The sequence below is a fragment of the Phascolarctos cinereus genome, unplaced genomic scaffold, assembly GCF_003287225.1.
Source record: "Phascolarctos cinereus isolate Bilbo 61053 unplaced genomic scaffold, phaCin_HiC Scaffold_2;HRSCAF=192, whole genome shotgun sequence".
NCBI classification, from domain to species: domain Eukaryota; kingdom Metazoa; phylum Chordata; class Mammalia; order Diprotodontia; family Phascolarctidae; genus Phascolarctos; species Phascolarctos cinereus.
Genome location: NW_027555625.1, coordinates 404,699,187 through 404,722,257, shown reverse-complemented (window position 1 = coordinate 404,722,257; position 23,071 = coordinate 404,699,187). Strand labels below are relative to the sequence as shown.

The window sequence follows — 23,071 nt, the reverse complement described above, 5'->3', positions numbered from 1 at the left end:
TGCACTATCTATTCATTATGTCACATTGCCTCCTTTAACAGAGATAGAGATTAAATAAAATATGTACAATTGGGATCTCAGAATTTCATGCTCTAAATTAATATGTAATGAAAGACTTCCAATACCACTTCATCACTGCTATCCAGAAGTTGCATACCTGCTTCCTTCTGACCCTTTCCAAGTAGCACTTAGGGCCATAAAACATGCATTGTGATAGATACCTAGACGTCTCCTTACACAGCAAATTTCCGAAGATCATTCACACTGTAAATGCTGACCAATCTCCTTACAGCAAGCTTACTGTTTAACATTTAATTTTCCTCCACAAAAAAAGATCTTTTAACAAAATGAAAAGCCAGATGCAGATTTGGTCAACTGAGTCATGGCCCCATGTGTGATTTATGAAATCTATTACGTATATACATACACAGCTATATTAATGTTTAGACAAATTGCATTCCTAATGCAGCACAAGATGAGCCTCACTTACTCTGGTAAGAGACTTTGTTTCACCCATCTCCTATCTTCAGCTAATGGAAAGAAAAGCAAATGGAAAAGCTCAGGCTATACTGAGCTGCTTACGTGAATAAACTTGGCTGGCAGGCTTAAAAGGAAGATTTCCATCAAAGCAGTGTGAGCCATCTCAAACCCATGCAAGGTGAGAAATATGTCAAGGCTTTTTCACTGGTGAGATGAACTGTTCCGAACGACCCTTGTCCCTGTTTGACCTTGATTCAGTGACATCTCTCACTCATGTCAATTTATAAGGACTCAGAGATATACATTAAAAAATTCTTATCCCCTCATGTCTCACCTACCTAGATTTCACTGTCTCTCCTTCCCATTTTAGGAGACTCATAATCCAAGTATCTCTGTCCTCTGGGAGAACCTCAAGGATCTTCCCTTCTTCCACTTCCACAAGGCTCCCATTCCAAATAAGAATTACCCATTTAGGGGTGGAAGCGATAACAAACCCAAATTACAAAACTTAGCTAGCCAGTGATATAAGTCTCACCTGTTTGTAAGCCTGATGTAGATGCTGTTTCAAGGAACAAAAAAATAGGCCTTATGTATCAAGGTCTATGTGAGATAACATCTCCTCCGGGAAGCCTCCTTGGATTCATTCTCCTCTCCCTTCTGAAATAGTCTAACTAGATCTTCTCTATGTATTTTTATTAGTAGTTGTATTATATTTACTTACTATTTGTTTTTTCCCTAACACCTATCCCTCCCCTCCAATTTGACTGTTGATTTTACTTATTTGAGTAGATGTAGTCGGTCCTATCAGGATGGGAGGGCGAGGGTTGTTTCATTTTGTCTTTGTAATCCCAGCCCCTAACACGTCGTTGGGCACAGAGTAGCCACTTAATATAAATGATTGTTAGTTGATTGACTCAAACTCACAATGCTTTTGCTTGAAATATCTAGAGAACTGAATCTCTAATAGGACTCTCAACTCAATTATTGAGGTGTAACCTGAAACCTTCATTTCAGTGTGTGTGTGTGTGTGTGTGTCGCACACTCGCGCACAGGGAGAGACTAAGAGATGGAGCTTTTATTATGTACTTACTAGATGCTGGACACTTGGATAATCACTGGGGATGCAAACAGAAGCAAATAAGATATTTCTACCCACAAAGAAGGAAGGGGTAGCTAGGTTGCACAGTGGGTAGAGTACTGGGCTTGGAATCAGGAAGACTTAGACTTGAAATTCATGAACCTAGGGGGATAATCAGTGGAATAACAATCTTGTTAGAGAGATAAGACAATGGCATGTAACCATTGGACAACAGGAGGTGGTATAGTGGATAGAGTGCTGGGTCAGAAGTCAGGAAGTCTCATCTTCCTGAGTTCAAATCTTGCCTCAGACACTTACTAGCTATGTGGCCCTAGGCAAGTCACTTCACCCTGTTTGCCTCAGTTTCCTCATCTGTAAAATGGGCTGGAGAAGGAATGGCAGACCACTCCAGTATCTTTGCAAAGAAAACCCCAAATGGGGCCACAAAGAGTGGGACACAATTGAACAACAACAACCCATAAGGAGTTTGCACGCCAATGGGAAGACTCTGCACAAAAGGAGCTGGAAAGTAAGGAAAGGAGGCTCCCCAAGCCACCTCTTCAGAGGTGGAGAAGTCTGGAGACTGAGCAGAGCAGGGAGTGAAATGAGCATGGCTGGGCCCTCATGGAGGCCTGGGCTAGGGACTCCCTAGTGAAGACAGTCAGACTCAGTGCAGAGGCATGCTGCTAATGAGGATGTTGAAAAGTCCTGAGAGTGGTTGTGTATAGGCTACATGTTGGCTCGAGCAAGCATTCTCTGATCTCTATTTTATAGTACTCTTGTCAATTTAGTGACTATGTGTGCAGGGGTGAGTGGGGAGAACACATTCATTTAAGGCTGTTTAATGCCATCTATCAGAGGCCCTCATGCCTATGGTGCTATGGTAGGTATCCTCCTAGGAACTCAATGCCGAAGTGTATCACTGTGCGACAGGCCCACACTAAGCCAACACTCCACAACGGGCAATAATGGCTCAACATAGAGTTTAAATGTTTGGGGTCAAAAAGCACATAATAAGAATGGTCTGTTGTTCACATTCTAAGATGAGGAGAGGGACCCATTATTTTAGAAAAAGGAGTGGGAAGCTTTTCTTTGAGTCAAATTAGACAAAGTGTTTTCCATTAGCCAAATACGATGGTTTTATCACGCCTCATCATCTGAACCCTACCACGTAGCAGTTCCACAGGAAGGGGGAGCCCGATGCTGTCATTAACATCCTCACACATTAAAGCAACAAGAGAAACAACTTGTTTCACACCGCAGACAACCAGGAGAATGGCTGTGTGATCCAAACAAGCTGCTGAAATCAGAGGCAAACTTCAAAGAAGCAAAAAACCAGCACAGAGTTGAGGCTCTTTTTGTTTTTCTAAACATATTGAAAGGGGGAGGAGAATTTCCCCTCCCAGCCTCATGTCATTTTGAAAGTCTTTGAGTGATGGATTCTGAGACCGAGGATGGCCCAGAGGGGCATTAGATGCTATTGCCTCAATTCCTCAGGGTGTCACATGGAATCGGGGCCAAGGTGACTCCCAATGTTAGAAGGATGCAGACAAATACTGACGTGAAGGAGAAAACAAACAAACAGCAATTCTGATGTTAGGTCCAGGTTTCACATGTGGACAGAAATGTCTTGCTTCCACATCCTTTCATACTCAGAAAATAGGGAGAATAAAGGATAAAAAGAAAACTGAGAAACGTGATAGAAGGAATAAGTGAGAAGAGAAAATAGAGTTTTCTTGGCCAGGCAGCAACATCGGAAAAGCTCCCTGTACTACATTCTAGGAGGGTTTAAAATTCTTTGTAAAAGAGAAAGAACTAGGCTGGGTTCTCGTACCATCTCTGCTACGAACTAGCTCCTCACAGGGCCTGGCACATAGAAAGTGCTTAATCAATGCTTACCGATGGACTGACTGACTGACAGGCTGCATGACCTATTTCACCTACCCTGAGTTCCGTTTTGAGATCTCTAAAATGCGGAAGCTAAACTAGAACAGGAGTTCTTCACCCTTTCTGGCAGGTGGGAAAAGCCCGTGGACCCCTTCTCAGACTAATGTTTTCTTGCCTGTACCATAATCAAAGGAAGTGCTAAATTTCAGTTAGAGATTAATAAAAATAAAAATGTATTTTTTCCTATTCAAGTTCATAGACCCCCCTGAAATCTATCTGTGGAATGCTGAGGCCCCATGACCTCAGGTTGAGAACTCCTGGATGAGATAATCTCTGAGGTGTCCTCTGAAAGGCAGCTCAGTAGCACAATAGAGCACTAGGCCTAGAGTCAAGAAGACCAGAGTTCAAATCTAGCCTCTAGACACTTACTAGCTGTGTGACCCTGGGCAAGTCACTTACCCTCTATTTGCCTCAGTCTCCTCAAGTGTAATATAAGGAGGCAATAACTGCACCGACTACACAGGGTTGTTGTGAGAAGCAAATGAAAGAATACTTGGAAAGTATTTAGCGCAGTGCCTGGCATATAGTAGGCGTTACATAAATGCTTATTCTCTGATCCAAATGCTAATAATTAGAGAAGTGCAAATCAAAGCCCTCAGGCTTCACCTCACACTCTGTAAATTGGCAAAATGACAAAAGATGGTGATAGTCAATGTTAGAGGGGTTGTAGAATGATAGATACACCAATGCATTGTCTGGGGAGCTGTGAAATGGTACAGTTTGGAAAGGGATTTGGAAGGATGCAAATAAGGTGACTCAAATGTCCATACCCAACACAGAGACTTTGTTACTGGGCTTAGACCCCAAGGAAGCCATCAATGAGAAGAAAATCTCCATATGTCAAAAGATCAAAATATTTACAGCAGCACTTTTTGTGACTGCAAAGAATCAGAAATAAAGCAGATACCCATCAGTGCGGAAATGTCTGAATAAAATGTGGCACCCAAAAGTCAAGTTATGCTATAAGAAATGATGCATGACAAATACGGAGAAGCATGGAAAGATCTATATGAACTGATAGGAAGTAAAGTAAAAACAGCCAAGAAAACAATACACACAGTATCTGCAACAACATAAATAAAAAGAGCAATGACACACACAAGAAAATCAAATGTAAATATAATGATAAAGATCTTCTAATGAAGAGATATGAGAAGACACCCCCAAAACACCTCTTCATGTAGTAATGATGCTATATTACTACAAAACTCTGTGGGAAATTCACAGGTGGTATACATTGTTCATGTTTTCTGACTTTTTCAACATATTGATCAGTTGTGTTCAATTTTTTCTTCTTTAAAAAATACTATTTATTATATGGGATGATTTTCTGGGATGGAGAGTGTGGAGGGATACTTGGAATAACTTTGATGATGTAAGACATGGAAGATATCAACAAAAACTAATTTGAAAATAAATAAACAAAGACTTATTTTCTTCACCCTTTCCTGAAAGATCTGACATTCCATCATTCCACAGTTTCCACTTTTTAATACTAGATTGTAAGCAACTTGAAGGAAAGGAGCTTTCTTATTTATCTTTACTCATTCTCCAGACTCTAGCATAGTACATTTCACAGGGTGGGTGCCTAAAAAATGCTGGTTGACTTAATTAATTAACAAGGCAAGGAGAGATGGTTTCCAGCCATGGGAAGTTCCCCTTCTGATGAGATACACAAGACCAGTATCCATACATAAAAGGGATATAAACAGGCAGAAAGAAACACAAAGAAGGAAAAACCATGTAACTCAGTTGTACTCTCCATTCTGTTCCTCTTAACTATTACTTGATATTAATATTGAGCCTCCTGCTTTGAACATATTTATGACCTGTTTATTAGAATGTGTTAGTGCGTATACCACAGAACTACAAGCTATTAGTGAGAAAATATCTTGTATGGGTTGTTTTTAATGTTCTTACTCCACCGCATCTCAGGCAAAGATTTGTATTCAATAAATTAAGAAGCCCTGCATTTAGTACTGAGGAGGATACAAGACACATCAAAGGGGACACACATTCCAAGAATGAGCCACTCTTCTGAGTCAGTCACTAAACTTTTGAAGATGGAAATGATAATGATAACTGCTAAGTAAGGGAGGTGGAGGGGCTGAGAAAAATAAGAATCAAGATTAATCATGTTCCCACGAAGAGCTAAGAAGAAGAGTGGATTCTACGTGACTTTGCCCCTTTTTCTCTACTCACATGGTCACCATTTTAGTTCAAGCCCTCATCTCCTGTCACCTGGGCAGCTGCCATAGCCTCCTTACTGGTCTCCCTGTTTCAGGTCACTTCTCTACTGTCTCCAAGCCATACTCAATAGAGCTGCTAAATTGACATGTCTAAAACGCAAGTCTATACACGTGTAAAACCTGTATTGAGTTGCTTGCCTTCTCAAGGAGGGTGGGTGAGGAGGGAGGAAGGGAGAAAATTTGGTACCCAAAGTTTTAAAAACAAAAGTTAAAAAAAAACTGCTTTCACATACAACTAGGAAATAAGACATACACGAAATGGGGTGTAGAAATCTATCCTGCCCTAAAGGAAAACTGAAGGGGAAGCAGATAAGAGAAGGGGGGGGATAGAAAGGAGGGCAGATTAGGGGAAGGAGTATTCAGAATGCATGCCATTTTGGGGTGGGGGGGAGGGACAAAATGGGGAGAAAATCTGGAACTCAAAATCTTGTGGAAGTGAAAGTTGAAAGCTAAAAATAAATAAATAAATTAAAACACAAGTCTAACCATATCACTCCCCTCCTCAAGAAGCTCCAAGAACTCCCACTTGCCTTTTGAATAAAATCCAAACTCTACTATTTGGCTTGTATAGCCCTTCAATACAGCTGCAGCCTATCTTCCTTCTTTGCCACTCCATATTCTAATCAAAGTGGATTTTTGTTGCTCCTGATAAAGAGCATTATGTTTCACACCTCTGTATCTTTGTCTAAGCCATCCCTCATGCCTAGAACGAAATTTCATTTCCTTGCCACCTCACAGAAAGTGACACCTAGCTTCCCTCAAAGCTCAGATCGAGTGCCCCGTCCTACAAGAAGCCCATCTTGATTCTTGCCCCACCCTACAGCTTTCTTTTTGCAGAAATTACTCTTGCCATTTGTAATTAATTTTCTATACACATTATCTCTCCCCACTTTAAATGTAATCTCCTTGAGGGCAGAAGTTTTGGGGGGTTTTTTGATGGCATATCCTTAGTATCCAGCTCAGTGCCTGGCACAGAGAAGATGCTGAATAAGCACTTGCTGGATTTAATTTATTTGTTCCCAGTTAACAAACTTAAATCATTCCAGTGATCAGCAAGGTCAGGAAACTTTGAGGCAGAGCTCAGAGAATACTGGCAGGCAGCCAGACTGAAGAACCAAGTGTTTGGCCACAGGTGGTCTAAGACTAGGCGATCTTTTTCCAGGATGAATACTACTGAGAATACTGAGGATCTGTGTGCTCCAACACATGAAAAGAGTAGAGCAACATTCCTGACCGAAGGAAAGAAAATGAAGATTATTTTCCTAAATATTCTCCTTTGAGGGAAGGATCCTGATTGGAAGAGTCTTAGAATCAGAAGACCTTGGCTATCACCCTGATTCTAGCACTTGAATCATCATATGATCCTGGATGAGTCTTTTAACCTCTCTGAGTCTCAGTTTCCTCATCTGTCAAAGAGGGATAATGATACTATATTACCTGCCTCATAAGGCTGTTGTGAGGAAAGTGTCTCATAACGTTTCATAGGAACAAGAGCTATCCATACTAAGCAATGTGCCAGCAACGGGATGAAGGAAAACGGGAAGAAGTGCATGAGATTTGGAGCTGGGGGACTAAATTTGGACCTTGCCTTTGCCACTTATTACCTGTGTGGCCTTAAGGAATGCACTCCCTCCTCACCACCCCTCCAAGAATCCTATTTCCCCCAAGACTCAGTTTAAATTCTACCTGAGGCCTTTCACATAATGAGCGTCTGGCACAAAGTGGACCCTTAGCAAGCACTTACTGATCGGGTAATCTGCCGGGCCTCAGTCTTTACATCTGTGAAATGGGGATTGGGCCAGATGATCTCTAAAGTCCCTTCTGACTCTAGGCCCATGATCTTATGAGAGTAGCAATAAAAACAGTTAGCATTTATAAAATGCCTTACCTCTATTATCTCACTTGATCTTCACAACAACCCTGTAAGGTAGGTACTATTATTATCCCATTTTTATCGATATGGAAACTGAGGCTGAGAAAGGTTCAGTGACTTGCCCAGGGCCACACCATTAATAAATGTCTGAGGTGGGATTTGAACTCAGGTTTTCCTAACTCCAAGTCCAGAACTCTTTCCTATATGCCACTTAGGGTCTTGCTTTTCTTGCTATCATCTCCAAGCTAATGAGAAAGTAAATATAGGTAATATAGAAGGATATCCATCAATATTCAATTCAGCAAACATTTATTAGAAATTCACTCTATCGGGGCAGCTAGGTGGCTCAGTGGATAGAGCACTGGCCCTGAAGTCAGGAGGACCTGAGTTCAAATCTGGCCTCAAACCAAACCCTCGACACTTACTAGCTGTGTGACCCTGGGCAAGTCAGTCACTTAACCCTAATGGCCTATAAATAAATAAATAAATAAATAAATGAATGAATGAATGAATGAATGAATGAATGAATGAATGAATAAGAATAGAAATAAATAAATAAATAAGAAACTCACTCTATTAAAAGGCCTTGTAACAGGTACTTGGGATACATACCTGCAGTAAAACATTTAGATATGCATACAAATGACTATAAGAAAATGCAGAGTATGAGACGTGAAAAGATGTCCTATTAAATTGAGAAAGAAGAGATCACGTTCAGGTGGGGAATCTGGTAATTCTCAAGGAACACAACCTTTGAGTTCCTAGAGGGCAGAGGCGACTCATTCGCGTTTGTATCACCCTATATGCCTTGCACAGCGTAACAAGGATTCAGTAAATACTGGCTGAATTTAATTTAAAATGCATGGCATCTGGAATTTCTCCTGTCATTCACAATGAACTTGGCTTCATTCATTTTTTTTTTAAATCCCTGGTCTGATTCCAACTTTTCCATTGACTATTTAATCCATGATTCCTGGTGGTGAATCTTACATATCCTTGTAGAAAACACCCTGCAGAATCCTGAGAGTGACTAAGAATTGGAGGGAACACAGCTTTGGAAATTCCTCAGGAAAGAAAGGCGCTGTGCCAAAGGGAAAACACACCTACTTCCAAAAGGCATGCTGCACTTGGCAAGACAAAGACTGCCAGCTAAAGAAGAATGAGTGATCATAATTTATGAGGTGCTGTAGAAATTAATTTTGTATGTCTCTTCCATTAGCACTGTGTCTGAATTAACTTTAATATGCAACTTATCATGTTAATCTTTGATACTAAAAAAGAATGTATCATCATTAACCTTCCTAGCCTTTAATTTAGCTATGCAGTCTTTTTATTAGAGGTAATAGAAGTAGCATGATTCTTTAGCATCTCAGAACTCTACCTATCTGTATTCAGTTCCACCCATCACTGGGTGGAACCTCTGCTACTCCAGGAACCAATTTGTCAAACGTGTTGACTTTAACAGCCCATGAGTCACCAGAAGTTGACTCCACTTTCCTCTTTGAGCAGATGGGGAGTGGGTCATCCAAATGAAAATATATTTTCCACACAAGTTACATACCATTCAGGCACATAAGGACTGATGGCAAAGTCCATCACCTCCAAGAGATTCAAATGACTTGTGCAGTGTTTGTAGCAGTCAATACCATCCCAGGCTAAAAGCAATTTGTATCTGTAGGACTGGAATCCCTACCTAATAGAATTGACCCTGTGGAAGTTCATTTGTCAGGAGAATGGAAACACAAATAAACAAATAACATCAGTTGATCAGCCAATAATCATTTATTAAGACTTACTATGTGCCAGGCACTGTGCTAAGCACTGGGGAAACAAACAAACAAGCAAACAAAAAAGGCAAAATATAGTCCCTGCCATCAAGGAACTCACAATCTAAAGGGGGAGACAACACGCAAACAACATTATTTCACTAGACCTAACAAAAGGCAAAGGGAATGAGTTTGCATGCTACCATTTTTCTTCCCTGCTCTTCTCACTCCTAAGGAGGATTCCAAATGAACAGACTAGGAGGCAGAGGGCATAAGGGGAAAAAATCTATCATGCACAGATAAACCAAAAATTCACTCAGAAAAGTCAGAGAGGTTTCCATGCTTGAACTGAATAATTAAAGAAGTAGCATGGTAAAGTAGAAAAACTGCAAAAAGTTAAGAAGTTTTCCATTTCCATGTAGATCAACCAAACTTATAGTAGGAAGACCTGGGTTCAAATCCCAACTTTGTCGCTTAATTCCTACAAACCTAATGCTGTGGAAAACATTCTGGACTTAAAGTCAGAGTACCCAGATTCAAAACCCAGTTCTTTCACCTGTGAGACTTTGGGCAAGTCACTGAATTTTTGTGGGCTTCTATCCTCATTGGTCAACTGCAGGGATTGGATGCAGTAACATTCAAGGTCCCCAGTCTCTAAACAGCTGGCTAGTATTTACATAGTGTTTCAAGGTTTGCAAACTGCTTTATATGAATTATCTCACTTGATCCTCACAACAACCTTAAGTGATACCTGCTATTATTGACCCCAATTTATAGAAAGGAAATCAAGTCAAGGAGAGGTTAAGTATCTTGCCCTGGCCAACACAGCTAATCAGTGTCAGAGGCAGGATTGAAATTCTCCTCTTTCAGGCTCCAAGTCTCATATACTGCCCCATTCTAGCTTACTCTGCCTTAGAGCCTTAGACTTCTTCTCTGTCAAATGAAGGGTTTTGACTAAATGACCAATACGATCCCTTCCAGCTCTAAACCCTCTGCTATAAAACTCGTTGTTTACAAGGATGAACAATCTTGTCACTCGCTTGGCTGCCAGTCCCATCAATAATAGCTGGAGGTGTGGATATCAAGGTTTATGCCATCCCCAGTGCCTGGATGTGCTTCTCTTTTATTATTCTAGCCCTGGTTTGGGGGGGGGGGTTGTTGTTTTTATAACTGGTAGTAGAGAGAAGGACCGGCATGAGGAAGAAAAGGAAACTAGTATTGGGCTTTCCAATGTATTGGTGTTTTCCAGTGTAGCAGCAAATTTCTGCAAAGAGGTTTTCAATTTTCAAAAAGAACAAATTGAAAGTCAGAGAGCTATAGGAGAAAGATAGCTAGCTTAAGAGTGAGGAGAACTAAGATGGTGCCTCAGTACTGCCATTGATGAAGTTGTATAACCTCAGGCAAAACACTTCCCCTCAACTGGCCTCAGTTTTCCCCTCTATAAAAGAACAGGTTTAGATGATATGATTCATCAGGCCCCTTCCAACTCTTAGGTTCTAGGAAAGCTGTTTCTCCCCCATTTATAAGTATTCTACAAGAGATCCCTAGTCATGTGCTGAGCCAAGGTTGTTAATTGCATTCGCTCCCTTGTCCAGTGAATGTACTAAGGGAAAGATGGCAAAGGTTTCAGGAGATCAGCTACTTTAGGGCAAAAGAGCTTTTCAAAAGTGTCAGGGGAAAAAAAAATCAATGAAATTGACTGATATCTAGGCTCAATCGTGGCTGACTGCCCAGGACATATTCTGGTCCATCTCAACACTGTGTAGGCAGATTTGAAAGGCATACCCTTTAAATTGGCCTTGTAAATAGGCACTTGACCACTTGTCCAGATCAGGTGACAATTTATGTCAGATGAGTACTGATTTAACATATTCATCTTCCTTGCTGCTGCTGTGATGAAAGTAGGCTGGGGGTGGGGGATGAAATTGATGGGATGATAAAATGATAAAAAATCAGGGCATGAATTTCCAAGCCTTGTTAAAGAATTAACCTTGTTAATTTGCAAAATGAATCACAGAGGTTGTCAGGGAGGGCTGGTGCATGACTTAGTACAATTGTCTCTACATCCACACCATACTGCTTTCCACGGCTATATCACTTGGGTGGCTTCATTGCCGATTACTGAAAGGTGAAACCAAGAGCAATCTGTCCATCATACCCTGCAATGAAGCTAAACTTGGTGCTCATTTGTGAAAAGAAAAAAAATCAAACCCATGATCCCACAGTTTTGCTTTGCATGCAATTCTTATAAGGAACTCAGATTCCATGAGCTTGACATACTCATTTGGCATTGACCAAAGTCAAGGTCATGCTGCTATCACCGTTGCCATCATCACCATCAAATAAGCCTAGTTAAGTCCCTGGTAGTCCATGTGGTTGGCATCAGTCCTTGGCAAGTGCTCAGGAACCGAGTGAAGCCTACAGCCCCATGTATCAAAAGTACATATGCTGATATTTCAGCTGACCAAAAGAAAAGATACACTCTACTTCTGCTAGACTAATTTTTACCAACTAAAATTTCAAAAGTTAATTGCTAGATAAGAAGAGAGACTGGATGGCTTTTTCAATGGTTTATGGCTCTCCTTGTATGTTAATTACAGGTTTTTTTTAAGTTTATAAATTTACAAAAAAAAAATACAGAGAAAATCATTTAGCTCACAGCTAGGATTCCAGCGATTTACAAGTCTCTATTTTCATGGTTCTTGGGGGAAAGGGAAAGAATAAAACATCTAGTTATTTAAACCCATGAACTCTGAGTACATTGCATTTCACATGACCAACTGGAAACAAAGGAAGACAGAGAGATGCTCCTGGATACTGCCCTCCCAGACTGTAAAGAAAAACAGCACCAGGGCTTTAAAGCTTACAAAACCTTTTCCTCACAACAATCCTGTGAGCTAGGTGGTTCACATAGTATTACACCCATTTTGTGGATGAGGAAGCTGAGACTCAAAGAGAATCATAGATTTTGAGCTGGAAGAGAACTTCGAGATTGCCTATTGTTCTCCCTTCTTTTTACAGATGAGGATTCTGAGACCCGGAGAGGTAAAATTATGTAAGATCCCAGGTGCTCTGGCCCCACTTCCAGCGCTCTTCCTAAAGTACTAAGAGTCACCGACAGTCACACAGACAGTCAGGTGAGAGGCCCAGTTTTCTGACCCCAGCTTCAGGATTCTTGGCACTCTACCTCTCCTGTGCAACAGAGCAGGATGGGCAAGACCCAGCTAACTTGAACCCTGACCCACAGGGGAAGCCTGGCAAGTTAAAATAGCTGGAAAGTGCCCTCAGAATAAGCACTAAGAGAAAGCCACATCAGAGCCACATTCACAACACTGAGAGAGAAGCGAGGACATCGCTGCCTCAGCCTTCCCTCTGGGTATTTCTTACAGCCTCTGCTCCATTTACCAGACCAACAGCAAAAAATATTAGGGAGAAAACATTGTGGAGTTTTTTTTTTCTTTTTCGTCCCAAGTACAGATTTTTCTGATGCATCCATAATGAAAGGCAGGCAATGCAGCATAGGAGAAAGAATATGCACTGGAAACGGGACCCAAAAACCTGAGCCGCACCCCAACTTTGCCACTTAAAAGCTGGTAAGCGCGGGCATGTCACTATCTCCTTGGGTGCTTCATCATCTCCAAAGAGGAGGGACTTTTCCTGCTGTTCATTCATTTCAGCCACGTCTGGCTCTTCATGACCTCATTTGGGGTTTTCTTCGCATAGATACTGGAGAGGTTTGCCATTTCCTTCTCCATCTCACTTTGCAGATGAGGAAACTGCGACAAACAGGGTTAAGTGACTTGCCCAGGATCACACGGTTAGTTCGTGTCTGAGGCTGGGTTTGAACTGAGGATCCTGTCTTCCTCCCTGCAGGCTCAGCGCTCTATCCACTGTACCACCTCCCTACCTCAGGGATAAGGACTACAACTGTGAAATTTCATTAGTATAGGGAACAACCAGGGGAGGAAATTACCACCGCCATTGGAGGTCATCACCTTCCCTCCACTTTGTATCTGCTGCTCTGCCTGGTTTCAATTCCAAGGACAAGATGTCCTTTCCAGTTTAAACTAACCTCTATTCTCATCACCATGCTACTAAAGCAAACCTTACTGACACCATCTCCAGCAGCCTTCTCTCCCTCCTGATTGGAAGACTGAAGGATCAAATGCCCTTCTCCTCCCAATGTCTTCCCTTATGGAGGAAAGGGATTGAACTTTGTGGCTCAATCCACTCTGCATCTGCTGCTGTGCCATGGAACAAGATGCTTCTGCACCAGATGCCCCGGTCCCCTTCTTCCCCTTTCCTGGCTCCTTTTGTGTGCTGTCTTCAGTTGCCGCCCCCCCCCCCCCCCGCCATTTGATTATAAGCTCCTTGAGGGCAGGAACTGTCTTTTTATTAATTGTGTCCCCCAGCACTTAGCACAGTGCCTGGCACATAGTAGACACTTAATAAATGCTTATTGGATTTATTGGATTGGATTCCATGAAAACTTAAGTCTTAGAGAGCTGCCTCAAAACTGAGAAGTGAAGTGACTTGTCCCAAGACACAGAATTAGTATATGCCAGAACTTTCAAATCTGGGTCATCGTGGTTTCCAGGCTGGTTCTCTGGCCACTATGCCTCTCATCTATGGCGATAATGATGTTTGCATCAAACTCTAATACGCAGAGTCATCGTAAGGAAAGCACACAGATAGCCTGATGGGCTTGAAGCCAGGAGAACCCAAGTTTGAACCCTGTGCCTCAGATACTTAATAGCCATGTGACCCTGGGCAAGTCACTTAAACTTTCTCAGCTCCAATTTCCTCATCTATAAAATGAGGGTAATTGACAGCACCTGTCTCACGGGATTGTTCTGAGAATCAAATGAAATAATGCACGTAGAGCTTTTTACAAACCTTCAAGTGCTATATAAACGCTAGCTATTATGATGTCTGCAAGACCTGCTTCTGAAGAGCTCACACATCTCTCTAATGTAATTATGCAATAATGTGCATCATAGCTCTCTCTGTTTGTGCTTGATAAATGTTTTCAATGAAAAAGTAAGGATGAATAAATGATGAATCTCATAGGCTTCACCTCTGACATAGACCTGTGTGACCTTGGATAAGTAAGCTAACCTCGTTGGGCCTCAGTTTGCAAATCTGTAAAAGGAGGGAGCTGGACTAGATGACCTCCAAGGCCCTTTCCAGCTTGAGATCTATGGTCCGATGTTCCTCAAGGGGCTTGACATACCTTAAGGATTCACTTGATTTCTCCTACTCAAAACCTCTAGCAGCAAAGCCTCCGTTTCACAGCAAGTTGTCTGCTTATACAAAAATGTAATTGATTTCAAAACCCACCTCTGCAGCTGGAAACTGAGAAAGGATTCCTCATGAATGCTTTTTTTAAATTGCATATAGCATTAACAGCAAATCTAGGGCATCCACAGAGGCAAGCTGAATGAAAAGCAACTATGGCGAATCCTGAAAATGTTTACCAAATGCAAGTAGGCCGAGCTGCTGCCCCTTCTCTGGACTCTCCGAGAAAAAACAAGTTTAGTGAGGTGAGGAAGGGGTAGGCAGCCTCCTTACTGCAGCAGACCTATCCTCAGCAAGTCACTCCCTCCTGGATCTCCCTGGCACGTCAGCAGGGGATTGTTTTCTATTTGTATTCAATACCCAAACTCTGCTTCGGTGGCTGGCAGTAGAGCAGGAACTTCAGACAGGCCTGCTGATTGATAGTTTAGCTACATAGCGACCTAGTGACGAGAAGCTGATGGCCTCCAAGTCCTTAAGTTCGAGGCCAAAAAAGCCTTCTTCCCCTAACCACGGTAAACGAATTTCCGGTAACCTTTGCTGAGTCATTCTGAATCAAAGTGAATCCTTTATTAACTCATCAAGTATGTATGAAGTGCTCGCTATGTGCCATGCACTGTGCTAGGCACTGAGAACATAAGTACAAAGGCAGGACAGTTTCTGCTCTCAAGCAGCATATCCTATTCTACTGAAACACGTTTCTACAAAGCTCTTTTAAAAGTAAGTCCCAGGACGCTTCTGAGCAAGCCCCTCCTAAACCTCACGAGATTCTGAAACAAAGAAGGCATTGGGCAACAATGCATGCCAGTTTTTCTTTGGGCCTAATAGGGAGTCGGCTGTAGTGACAGAAAGGGAATAAACAATTTGAAAGCTATTCCTCCAATTCTCCAATTCCCCAATTCATCTTCAGAGACCCAAGTATCAAATTCTTATATATATAAAATATAGCTTAAGGCTTAGCATGAACCCTTCCCCAAACAGCCTCAGCCACACTGATTTTTTCCCCCTTTCTAAATACCTAGAGCAATTAACATTCTGTTATGATGGTAACTCAAAGATCTTAGGGAACTACCCTGCCTCCAGCAATGCATATAGTAACTCATCTCTGATCATAAAATGATAAGAGATTCAAAGCTAGAAGGGCTCTTAGAGGTCATCTAGTGCAGCCTATTTTCCCCTCTCCCACACAACTGAGGCTCGGTGGCTGAATGACTTACCCAAGGTCATACAGCCAGTTAGTGCCATAGCTGGACACAAACCCAGGTCACAGAATGCCACATTTGGAGCTGGAATGGACCTTAGAAGTCACCCAACTCGTCCCTATCATGTTACAAAAGAGGAAGCTGAAGCCCACACTTACTGCCTGTGTGAACTAGGGCAAGTCACTTAACCTCTCTCTGCCTCCGTTTCCTCAACTGTGACATGGGGCTAATGATAGCACCTACATCTCAGGGTTGTGAGGATAAAACCAGATGATATTTGTAAAGCATTTAGTACATTACCCCCAGCAATAAAACTTCCTTCCTTCCTACCTCCCTTCCTCTTCCCTTTCCTCCTTCTTTCCTCCTTTCCCTTCCTTCCTCCTTCCTTCCCTTCCTTGCTTTCTCCTTCCCTCTCTCCCTTCCTTCCCTCCTTTCCTTCTTCATCCCCTTCCTTTCTTTCTTCTTCCCTTTCCTCCTCTTTCCCTTACTTCCCTCTTCCCTTTCCTTCCTTCCTTCTCTTTCCTTGCTTTCTTCTTCTCTCTCTCCCTTCCTTCCTTCTTCCTTCCCTCCTTACTTCCTTCCTTTCTCCTTGCCTTCCTTGCTTTCTCCTTCCTTTCCTCCCTTCCTTTTCTCTTCCTTTCCTTCCCTCTCTCCCTTCTTTCCCTCCTTCTTTCCCTCTTCCCTTCCTCTTTTCTTTCCTAGCTTTTTCCTTCCCTCTCTCCCTTCCTTCCTTTCCTTCCCTCCCTTCTCCCACTTCTTCCCCCTTCTTTCTTTCCTTCCCTCTCTCCTGACTCCAAATCTAGGGCTCTTTTGACCCAACTTCAGGTGCCCCCCTTGTTATTTAGTGGTGTCCCGGGGTAATTCTTGTCTCTTTCCAACAGGATTGCTAGTTCCTCATGAGCAGGGACAGTCAGCCACTTCCTTTGTATCCTTCACAGCACAGTGCCATGCACATAGTAGGGACTGAATAAATTATCTTTGAATTGAAGGGAATTTGCCACTCTTTTTGAAACTGAACTAGTCTCACAGATCCTCAGTTTTCTCTGGGAAAACTCTGATAGGGAAGAAGTAGGGGGAAAATTAGTTAAATTCAACTTGAGCTAGATCAAGTTTTGCTAAAAATCTCCAACCATTCTGAAACCTGAAATGTTATAATTCAAGCATTCACTGGTGAGCAAAATGTTACTGAGTAAATACATGATTTTACACGATTTACACAAAACCCTCTAATCATGTGCCCTGTCAGTTTTATAAAGTATAATTCCCAAAGAGGAAAACAAGACTGGGGAAAATATATGTCAGGAAATAAATGTTGACTGACTCTTGTTGCTCTCTAGTTTTAATGATGTAAATAAGTATCTTTGCAGGAGAGGAGATTGGGGATATTATTAAAGATGTGATCTGGGCCTTTTTCTCCAATTAAAATGTGCCCTATAATATCAGTGAAAACTGCAACTCTGAGTGGCTTTTTTTTTTGAGATTCAAAATGCATTTTTTTCCTCTTGATCATGGCTCCAGTTTTTACTTAAAAATCAGTGCACTTTAAACCTCTCTTGGATTTGGCCAGCATCTTATCAAAACACCGCTTTCTCTGCTTGCATATCTAAAGGCTTATGATGGAGACAGAGTTCTGAGATGAGTCACTTCATGAAGGAAGAAGCAGATCTGAGAAGGAGCCCATCCTCAGATCTTCCCTGTTTAGAAGGAAAGCCTATTAAGTGTCAAGACAGCTTTACAATGCTGGGGACCAAAGACAAGCAGCGTCCTCCTTATTTGTATTAATACAGATTATTAAGTCTTCCTAAAATGCTCTGGAGGGAAACAACTTAGAGTTCAAAACTTCCAGGTAATTTCTTTAAAAAGTTAAATTGATCCTACAAAGGCAACCTTTTTACACAGTATAGTGGATATAATGAAAATAACCATAATAGCTAACCTTTATATAGCACCTATTCTGTTCCAGGAACCTTGCCAAGTACTTTACATATAATATTTCATTTTAATCTCACAATTCTAGGAAGAAAGTGCTGCTGTTATCACCATTTTACAGAGGAGGAAACTGAGGCAAACAGATGTTGTTAACTGACTTGCCCAGGGTCACACAGCTAGTAAGTGTCTCAGGCCAGATTTCACTTCCTGACTCCAGGCCTGGCACTCTATCCACTGGGCCACCTGACTCCTTTAGTAAGGGTTTGGTCCCCAGGTCATTAAGTCTTCATTTGGCCTCTTTGTATTTGGCATACTAAAAAAATATCAGGATTAAGCACATTTTACCTTTAGGATCAGAAGTTCCAAATTATGACCAGTCAAACGGCCTGTGATCTTGAAGGAACTTTAACATGAAAAAGTTTCAATGGACAGGCAGAGGATGATACATTTGGAACTGGAAGGAATCTTGGAGGGCATCTAGTCTAATCTCAGGGCAGCTACGTGGTGCTGTGAATAGAGCACTGGCCTTGCAGACAGGAGGACCTGAGTTCAAATCCAGCCTCAGACACTTACTAGCTAGGTGACGAGAGCAAGTCCATTCACCCTGTTTACCTCAGTTTCCTCATCTGTAAAATGAGCTGGAGAAGGAAATGACAAGCCACTCTCTAGTATCTCTGCCAAGAAAATCCCAAATGGGGTCACGAAGAGTTGGACACAATTGAAATGACTCAATAACAGTGTAACTTCCCTCACTTTACACATGAGGAATGAAGGCCCTGGGTTCTAGCCCTGGCTCTGCCGCTTATTATCTGTAGAACCACAGTCAAGTCACTTTTCTCCAATGTAAAATAAGAAATTAGGTTAAGTGATCATTAAGATCTCTTGCGGAAGGAAGGAAGGAAGGAAGGAAGAAAGAAGGAAGGAAGGAAGGAAGGAAGGAAGGAAGGAAGGAAGGAAGGAAGGAAGGAAGGAAGGAAGGAAGGAAGGAACAAGTATTTATTAAGTGCCTATTATATGCCAGGAACTGCTCTAAGTGCTTTACAATATCATATCATCTGACCCTCACAAAAACCCTGGGAGGCAGGTGCTATTGTCATCCTCATTTTACAGTTGAGGAAACTAAGGCAGGCAGAGATTAAATGACTTGCCTAGGACTATACCACTAGTAAGTATCTGAGGTCACATTTGAACTCAGGTCTTCCTGACTCCAGACCCAGCACTTTACCCATTCTTATCTATGGCACCACCCTGAAATCCTATGGTTCAATGTGATTCTAGTTCAAGACCTACCTTTAACAGAATCACCCCTGACCTCAGAGAAGTCATTCATAATCCTTCTGTTTCCATTGTCACAGCTATAAAGTGGATTGGACAACACTTGATCACATTCCTTGCTCCATAATCCCATAGGGCACTTTAAAGATAAAAGAGACCCCCTCTGCAATACTTTCCCACCAAAGAACTATGCAAGTAACCTTTAGTTCATAAGTAAGTGGTTAGTAAGTAGTAATAGTAATAGTAGTAGTTAGTAAGTAGTAGTCAGTTCAGTAATAAGATATTACTACTCTAGCTAGGTGGTGCAGTAAATAGAGTGCCAGGGAGACTCATCTTCTGGAGTTCAGATCTGGCATCAGATACTTACTAGCTATGTGACCCTGGGCAAGTCATTTAACCTCTGTTTGCCTTAATCCACTGGAGAAGAAAATGGCAAACCATTCCAGGATCTTTGCCAGGAAAACCCCTCATGGGGTCAAGAAGTTTGGACATGACCGTTATATCATTATTCCAATAACCTCAGCATGTTAGAACTGGCAGAGATCTGACTCTCACTTTATGTAGGAGGCAACTGGGGCCAAGACATGCCGGGTGACTTGCCTACACTAACACAGAGTTATTGGAAGACCTGGGACCAGAACTCAAGGCCCCTGTTTCCCAGTGCAGTACTCTTTTGATCAGCTACACACTTGTCACAGTGGAAAGAATGCTGGTCTTGGAATGAGAAGAAATACACTCAAATCTTGACTTTTGTCATTTATTGCCCGTGTGACACTGGGCAAATCATTTAACTGGCGCTGGCTCCTCAATTCTAAGATGAGGAGACTGTACATCGTCCAAGATGCCCTCTGAGGTCCTTTTCAGCTCTGAACTGACGATCCTACGCCCATCTGCTGACGCTTCTCCTTACCAAAGGTTAAGTTCAGAGGAGCCGTTTTCCTGCAGTTACTAGAGTTTAGTGGTTCCAAGCTTAAAGATGAAACATGTTCAATGATAACGATGAATCGATTCCCTGAACACTGCCTAACAAAGGTACCAGCTGAAGACTGCCTGTGAGGAACAATGTTAACAGAATTCCTACGACTCATCTGAACATTCACACGTTTCCAGGACCCTCACAGTGATATTCAGTCCTTCATTCTCTCCCCACATGTATTAAGTAACTTGTCTTTTTGATCTGGAGCTATCATTTCACTGGTGTAGGGAACTCAAGGTGAGAAAATTCTCTATATCAACATAGATTGGTATTTGTTATGCAACTAAGAGAGTTGCCAGGATGCTGGGAGGTGGAGTGGCTCACCCAGGTCACAGAGCCAATATGTGTCAGAGACAGACTCGAACCCACGTCTTCCTAGTTCACCGGCCTGCTCTCTATCCACTGTACCACACTGCCTCTCATTACACAATGTGTAATGTACAGTATGCACTCTGGCTGCCAATGTGACAAAGATTTCATTCAAACTACAAAATTTCATTCTTGCTGGAGCTTCCAAGAGTTATGGTGCCTTGGAAATGGTTTCTAGTGTAATGGCGGGGTTTTTACCCCCAGCCCAATAAATGTAAATTACAGAAAGCCTAAAGGACTAGATCAAATCAAAACATCAATCAAAACTTAAACTACACGTGCACAAGTCCTTGATCAATTTGAGAGAATTAAAATGCCTTGATCACAGGATAAAGACTGATGGAAACATAGAGGAAATATCTTGTAATTGGCTAAAAGAGTGAGACATACTTCTGAGCCCATGTCTAACATGGCAAGTCAATTCAGCACAACAAAGCCTGATGCCAGGCTAACCTAGTAATGGATAAAGTTGCCCAGGTAATTAGATGGTGCAGTGGATACAGCACTGGGCTTGAAACCAGGAAGACTCATCTTCACGAGTTCAAATCTGGCCTCAGACACTGACTAGCTGTGTGACCCTGGGCAATTCATTTAACCCTCAGTTTCCTCATATGTAAAATGAACTGGAAAAGGAAATGGCAAATCATTCTACTATCTTTGCCAAGTTCAAATGGGGTCACAAGCACTTGGACACAACTGAAAAAATGACTCAACAAAAACTTGTCAAGGCCCCTAAGAAGGAATCTCTCTAGCCATCCATGTGAGTTCCAGAGGTCCTGAGGCCCCTTCAAAGATCCCATCAAAAATGTGACTAGAGTCAGTAGAATAGTCCACCAGAGCTGGCAGCATTGGCCACAGGAAGGCAGGAGGTGGCTGAGACAGATGTGCCCAGAGAGTGACTTTGTAAACACTGCATGGTCTAAAGGGCTTCAGGGAGGCGGCTGGTTTCCTCCTCTCTCTCAGTGCCTGAGCTAAAGGCAGGAAGAAAGCACCAGCAGCTTCCGAGAGGTGGCCAGGCCCAGCAGAGGGACAGCCCCAGGACAACCTGCTGCTACATCTCTGCTTCTTGAGGATGCAGCCTAGCAAGCCATCCATCACCAGCATGACAGCCTGCATCAAATCCCCTGGGGACTCCAGCAGGGGAGAAAAGGACTGCCAGGGCCAGGAGGCAGGAGACACCCTTTTGCCACATGTGCTCTCAACACATGTGCCCCCGGGCACTGCATTTTAAAGCTGAGCTCCCTCCAACCAGGGACCCTACTGTGCAGGGGGGAGAATGTGGCCCCAGGTAAGGGGGGCTGGGCTACAACAGCTGTTCTTATCATGCCTTCTCAACAAATGCAAAAAAAAAAAATCAGGGTTTTGGGGGAGGATGAAATGAGAGTATATATGAAGTGCTTTTAATACTGTAAACTGTTAATGGATGCAATCCATGTTATATATACACATGTGCACACACATATATGTACATATTCACACACGTGTATATAATATAATAAAATATATTAATGCTCTAATAGGTTTCATATACAGATAGCACCTATATCTATATGTGATATATCTTAGAGCAGCTAGGTCTTGGAGTCAGGAAGACCTGAGTTCAGATCTGGCCTCAGACACTTAATAATTGTGTGACATCAGGCATGTCACTTAACTTTTGTCTGTCTCAGTTTCCTCAACTGTTAAAAGTAGAAAATAATAATAGCATCTACCTCCTGGGGTTGTTATAAGAATCAAATGAGATATCATTCAAGGAAACTGGAGACGGGAGAGAAGTCACTTGCCTATGGTTCTGCAAAGAGTAAGTGTCAAAGCCAGGGCCAGAACCCAGGGCCTCAATTCCTCAAGGAAAGGCAGGGCAGGGCAGGGCAAGGTAGGGAAAGGGAAAGGGAAAGGGAAAGGGAAAGGGAAAGGGAAAGGGAAAGGGAAAGGGAAAGGGAAAGGGAAAGGGAAAGGGAAAGGGAAAGGGAAAGGGAAAGGGGAGGAGCTGTATTACCCAACTGGAACTGGCCAGCTGGGTCCCCAGTGGGGCAGCCCATACTACTCAACAAACATACTGCCTGGAACCTAACTAGGTACTTAAGAGATGCTTTTTTTCCCTTCCTTCCTTGATATGTCATTAGAATATAAGATGCTGGAAGACAGGAACTAGTTTTCACTTTGTCTCTGTACCTCTAGCCCCTGGTCAGCCAAAAAGCCAACTGTTTGTCCACTCCACTCCAGGGCATCATGACAGTAGTAGAAATTGCTGACCCTCAGGGATTATCCATAGAACCTTGAGGAGGACTGCCAGTTGTCCTCTGGAAGCTGAGCCCAAAATACGAGTCCAGGTAGGAGGAACGGCCCCAGAAGAAACCGCTACACTAGGAAAGCAACACTGGCCGCTAAGAAATCACCTTAATGTATTATATGGAGGTGATGTCAAGCAGACCCTAAAATAAATAGGCTCCAATTAGTCAACATGCTAATTAATCCAACTAATTAATCCAATTAATTCTGCCAGAAAAGAGAGAGGATCTAGCAGATCCTTCCCAAGCTGCTTTTATTTCAGAAAGCCCTGTTCAAACACACCCTCTTGTATGAGAATCTCAGCCTCCCACAGCTGTTTGCTCAAGCATCAACCCCCTCCGCA

At 42.4% G+C, this 23,071-nt stretch overlaps 1 protein-coding gene across 2 annotated transcripts in view; it reads right to left on the bottom strand.

Moving 5' to 3' along the window:
* The window catches only part of DOCK2 (dedicator of cytokinesis 2), a 499,735-nt gene that overhangs the window by 318,962 nt on the left and 157,702 nt on the right, over positions 1-23,071 (bottom strand). The window lies entirely within an intron of this gene.